Source organism: Monodelphis domestica, chromosome 7 (genome assembly GCF_027887165.1).
Source record: "Monodelphis domestica isolate mMonDom1 chromosome 7, mMonDom1.pri, whole genome shotgun sequence".
In the NCBI taxonomy this organism is placed as follows: domain Eukaryota; kingdom Metazoa; phylum Chordata; class Mammalia; order Didelphimorphia; family Didelphidae; genus Monodelphis; species Monodelphis domestica.
In genome coordinates this window covers 236,443,567-236,450,273 of record NC_077233.1, presented here as the reverse complement: position 1 = coordinate 236,450,273, position 6,707 = coordinate 236,443,567, and positions in this window count along the sequence as shown.

The window sequence follows — 6,707 nt, the reverse complement described above, 5'->3', positions numbered from 1 at the left end:
AAACTTTAAAAGAATGTAGAGCTCTGATCAATGTAATGATCAATCATGATTTCAGAAGATTAACAATGAAATATGCTTTATACTTCTTAGCACAGAGGATATGGATTGAAGTGCAGAATTTATATATATATATACATATATATATTTAAAAGACTTAAAGTTGACTTGTTTTTCTTGACTATCAAAAATATTGATGCAAATAGACAGATTCTTTATTTTGGGGGTCCTCCACTAGAGATCACCTTCCTAAGTGGACCCAGATTACTAAAAGTTACTCTCTGGGCACAGTCATTTTCTTTCTTTCTCTCTGTCTTTCTGTCTCTCTCTCTCTCTCCTACCTTTACCTTCTATTTTAGTAAGAAATGAAGGGCTAGGGCTAGACAATTGGGGTTGAGTGACTTGCCCTGAGTCACACAGCTAGAAAGTGTCAGAGTTTAGATTTGAACCCAAGTCCTCCTGACTCCAGGCTTAGCACCCAAGTCAATTTGTTTCTTATTCCATACAAAGGAAGGCTCGTAACTGGGAGGAAAAGAGAACAACTAGGGTGTAGCGAGAATGATATTAAAAGAAAGAAGAGTGGTAACAAAACATTTTAAAATGCATGAAAGAGACCAAAAAGAAATTCAGAAGGGAACCCCTAAGCAGGAGTTATATTTGAATCATATTAAATTTAATTTACACATTGAACAAAACAAAAACTCGTAGTTTCACGTACTTTAATTGTTGAGTTGTTCTCAATCATGTCTGACTTTTTATGATCCCTTTTGAAGTTTTTTTGACAAAGATAATGGGATGGGTTGCCATATCCTTTAGCAGCTAATTTTACAGATGGAGAAACTGAGACAAACAGTGTTAAGTTGGCATGGGCACTGCACCCCCCAAACCATAGAAGTGTTTCAGACAAACTATAAGCAGGGAAATTCCTTTGCTCCCTTCCATCCTTGTGACTCCTAACCCCAAACATCCTATAACTCCTATAAGCTGCGGAGAGGATTACCCTCCTTGGAACATCCTTTTGATGGACAGAGATACACCTGCAAGCTATACCTCCATACCATCAGCTTGTATATAAGACCTGTCCAGTCCCCTGAACGATGAGGGTTACCCCCTATGTCTTCTGGCAGACCCTGGTCAGATGACTAACCTCCTGCCCATACCTCAGTGTATACCATGCTAGAGTCACATCTCCACTGTTGTAGAATATAAAGTCCCAAGAAATCTTGTCATCAGGGAGAGCAGCTTTCCATCTATGCTGTTCCTCCTAGGAGGCAGGCTTCCACCTATGCTGTCCTCCTGGCCAGATTCAACATTACCTTCTAAAAGAATAAATTTCTCTTTTTATTTTTAAGTGAAGTTTTGCAGTCTTGCATCCTTACAAAAAGTACCCTTCCTGAACCCCCAGGATTCACCTCAAGCCCCCCACGACAAAGTGACTTGCCCAGGGCTGCAAAGCCCATAAGTGTCTGAAACTACATATGAACTTCTGTCTTCCTGACTCTAAGCCCAGAGCACTATCCCCTGTGCCACCTGACTGACCCTGATTCTCTTCTGTTCTTTGTATATTGAAATGGTCTCGCTATGAATTTCATCAAAATTTATAATTTTTAAAAGATGTGACTTCTGGGTAAGCATGGCGGCAGTCTAGATGTGGGACGCTTCCTCTCCCCAGCACCCACCGAAATAGACTACCCCAAAAGACCATTAAAACAATTTCCATAAGAATGGAGGAACCCTACAGTAGGGCTCAGCATTGAAGGTATGTAGGATTTGGGCATTTCCACACTATAAGAGGGTGAAAAAGCTCTCACTCAAACACTAGCCAATCTACCCTCCCTCCCCCACCCCACCTACAGAGCTAGAGTCAGAGCCAGTGCCTGCCAGAATCAGTGAGTAAGTGAGAGGCACCTCTAGGTCCCTGGGAGCTAACTAAGACCACCAAAGACCTACCCCTGAGAGCAGATACACCAGAAACCCCAGCAGGCAGGGGAGTGCAGACCATGGGCACCCCTGGGAAGTTAGCGAAGAGAAGAGCTGCAAATGGCTGTGGAAATTCGAGAGCTTACCTCAGGCAAAATCCTTGCTCCTTAACTCCTTACACAGAGAACCTGCCCAGCTCACTCAGATTTCTGACTAAAATGAAGGTAAATCCCCCACAGTGATGGTTAATTGCCCACAGGAGCCCGAAACTCCCTCCAACAAAAGCAAAAAAAAGTCAGTGACCCTCAAAAATTTTTACGGAGGAAAAACCCAAACAACAGAAGAAACACAGTAGGAAATTCAAACAAAGATAAAATATTCTTTAAAAAATGGAAATTGTCCACAAGCTTTGGAAGAATTTAAATTGGACCTTATAAAAAAGATGGAAGCCTTCTGGCAAGAGAAATGGGAAATGGTTCCAAAAGAAAATCAAAAAATTATAGCAGAAAATCAAAAGGTTAAAGCAGAAAACCAGGCCTTAAGGACCAGAATTGAGCGACTGGAAACTAATGATCTTGGAAAACAGCAAGAATTAATAAAGCAAAGTCAAAAGACTGACAAAATAGAAGAAAACATAAAATATCTCACTGAAAAGGTGACAGATCAGGAAAACAGAGGAAGGAGAAACAATTTGAGAATCATTAGTCTTCCTAAAAAGCCAGAAATAAACAGAAATCTTGACATCATACTACAAGAGATCATTCAAGAAAACTGCCCTGATGTTCTTCAACAAGGGGGCAAAATAGACATTGAAAGAGTTCATAGAACATTAAATTCTGTACATTAAATCCCCAAAAGACAACTCCCGGGAATATAATTGCCAAATTCCAGAGCTTTCAAGCTAAGGAGATAATTTTACAATAAGCCAAAAAGAGACAATTCAGATACCAAGGAGCACCAATCAGGATCACCCAAGACCTGGCAGCTTCCACACTAAAGGACCACAAGGCCTGGAACATGATATTCAGAAAGGCAAGAGAACTGGGTCTTCAACCAAGAATCACCTATCCATGAAAACTGACTATATACTTCCAGGGGAAAGTATGGGCATTCAGCAAAATAGAAGACTTCCAAATGTTTGTAAAGAAAAGACCAGAACTAAGTGGAAAGTTTGAAATCCAAACACAAAGATCAAGAGAAACATGAAAAGGTAGATGAGAAAAAGAGGGAAAAGGAAAACAAATTTTTTTATTCAAACTCTCTTCTTTAAGGGCTACAATTAAATCAAATTATATATATAAATATATGGGGGAATGTTATTTGTAACTCTCAAAAATTGTATTCATTATTATAGCAATGAGAAGAATCATTCATAGGAAAAGATTGGGGCATTAAGGGCTAAAAGATGATATGCAAAGAAAAAGAAAAAGGGTGAGGGGATCAAAGATGGTACCAAGAGATACTTGAAGAAATAAAATAAATAGGATAATCTTTTTCACACAAAGATACACAGGAGGAGAGGGGAAGAATACTCTTATAAGAGGGAGAGGAAGAGAGTGCTAATAGGTAATACTTAAACCTTACTCTCAGTGAAATCAAATTTGAGAGGGAAGAGAATCTAGATCTATTGGGATTTTGAATTATATCTTATCCTACAGGATAAGGGAGAAGGGAAAATTAAGGGGGGTAGGGGGGAGGGAGTACAAAAAAAGGGAAGGAAGGAGAGGGGGGAGGGAACTTAACAGACCCTAAAAAAACAAGAAGGGAGCAAAAAGGGAGGGGTCAGAAAGGGAAGCATATTAAGGGAGGGGAATAGGGGGATTGACTAAAAGTAAACGGCAAAAGAAGAAAAGGCAGAACTAGGAGAGGATATCAAAATGCTAGGGAATTCACGAGTGACAATCATAACTTTGAATGTGAATGGGATGAACTCACCCATAAAACATAGACAAATAGGAGAGTGGATTAGAATCCAGAATCCTACCATATGTTGTCTACAAGAAATACACATGAGGCAGATAGATACTCACAAGGTCAGAATTAAAGGTTGGAGTAAGACCTATTGGGTCTCAACTTATAGAAAGAAGGCAGGAGTTGCAATCATATCTGACAAAGCCAAAGTAAAAATAGACCTGATTAAAAAGGATAGGGAAAGTAAATATATCCTGATAAAAGGGAGTATAGACAATGAGGAAATATCACTAATCAACATGTATGCACCAAATGGTATAGGACCCAAATTTCTAATGGAGATACTAGTAGAATTGAAGGAGAAAATAGATAGTAAAACTATACTAGTGGGAGACCTGAACCTACTACTACCAAATTTAGATAAATCAAATCAAAAAGTAAATAAGAAAGAGGTAAAAGAGGTTAATGAAATATTAGAAAAATTAGAGTTAATAGATATATGGAGAAAAATGAATAGGGACAAAAGGGAATACACCTTCTTTTCAGCAGCACATGGTACATTCACAAAGACTGATCATATACTAGGTCATAAAAACACGGCATACAAATGCGGAAAAACAGAAATAATAAATGCAAACTTTTCAGATCATAAGTGTAAAATGGAGAATTGAATCCTAGACTTCAATCCCCAGAAGTCCTTGGTATTTCCCAGAATTCCCTATAATTTCACCTGATTCTCCACCTGGGTGAGATCACAATGAGTATTTAACTGGCTCTCTGCCTCACATGCGTCTCTCTACTCTTCCATTGCAATGATGTAGTGGGTAAGCTAAGCGTGGGGGGTTTTGAATGGGCTAATCAGCTTTAGGCACGTGGTTTTTCTATTTTGTATTTTCTTTATTCCTTGATTTCTAGTAATCTTTAATAAACCTCTTAAAATATAACTTTTATTACTAGAGACTAAAAATTAATTTTTAAATATGGCAATAAAAATAATGATCAGTAAGGGTACATGGAGAGCCAAATTAAAAATTAATTGCAAATTAAACAATATGATTCTCCAAAATTGGTTAGAGAACAAATCATAGAAACAATTAATAATTTCATTGAAGAAAATGACAATGATGAGACATCCTTTCAAATTCTATGGGATGCAGCCAAAGCAGTACTCAGGGGAAATTTTATATCCTTGAGTTCATATATTAACAAATTAGGGAGGGCAGAGGTCAATGAATTGGATATGCAAATCAAAAACTTGAAAGTGAACAAATTAAAAATCCCCAGAAGAAAATAAAATTAGAAATCCTAAAAATAAAGGGAGAAATTAATAAAACCGAAAGTGATAGAACTATTGAACTAATAAATAAGACTAGAAGCTGGTATTTTGAAAAAAAACAAACAAAATAGACAAAGTACTGGTCATTCTAATTAAAAAAAGAAAGAAGAAAAGCAAATTAACAGCATCATAGATGAAAAGGGAGAACTCACCTTCAATGAAGGGGAAATTAAGGCATTAAAAACTATTGTTCCCAATTATATGGCAATAAATATGCCAATCTAGGTGATATGGATGAATATCTACAAAAATATAAATTGCCTAGATTAACAGAAGAAGAAATAGATTTCTTAAATAATTCCACATCAGAAAAAGAAATGGAACAGGCCATCAAAGAACTCCCTAAGAAAAAATCCCCAGGGCCTTATTCACAAGTGAATTCTATCAAACATTCAAAGGACAGCTAATCCCAATACTATACAAACTATTTGACATAATAAGCAAAGAGGGAGTTCTATCAAATTCCTTTTATGACACAAATATGATACTGATTCCAAAGCCAGGCAGGTCAAAAACAGAGAAAGAAAACTACAGACCAATCTCCTTAATGAACATAGATACAAAAATCTTAAATAGGATAGTAGCAAAAAGACTCCAGCAAGTGATCAGGAGGGTTATTCACTATGATCTGTTGGGATTTATACCAGGAATGCAAGGATGGTTCAATATCAGGAAAACCAACCACATAATTTACCATATCAACAAGCAAACTGACAAAAATCACATGATTATCTCAATAGACACAGAAAAAGCCTTTGATAAAATACAACACCCATTCCTATTGAAAACACTAGAAAGTATAGGAATAGAAGGGCCTTTCCTAAAAATAATAAACAGTATATATCTAAAACCATCAGCAAACATCATCTGCAATGGGGATAAACTAGATGCATTCCCATTAAGATCAGGAGTGAAACAAGGATGCCCATTATCACCTCTATTATTTAACATTGTACTAGAAACACTAGCAGTAGCATTTAGAGAAGGAAAAGAAATTGAAGTATTAAAATTGGCAATGAAGAGACCAAGCTGTCACTCTTTGCAGATGACATGATGGTCTACCTAAAGAATCTCAGAGAATCAACTAAAAAGCTAATGGAAATAATCAACAACTTTAGCAAAGTTGCAGGATACAAAATAAACCCACATAAGTCATCAGCATTTCTATTTATCTCCAACACAGCTCAGCAGCAAGAATTAAAAAGAGAAATGCCATTTAAAATCACCTTAGACAATATAAAATACTTAGGAATCTATCTACTGAGACAAACACAGGAACTATATGAACACAACTACAAAACACTTTCCACACAACTAAAACTAGATCTAAACAATTGGAAAAACATTAACTGCTCCTGGGTAGGATGAGCTAGCACAATGAAAATTACCATCCTACCCAAACTTATCTATTTATTTAGTGCCATACCCATTGAACGTCCCCAAAACTTTTTTACTGAATTAGAAAAAAAAAACAAAGTTCATTTGGAAGAATAAAGGATCAAGGATATCCAGGGAAATCATGAAAAAAAAATACAAAGGAAGG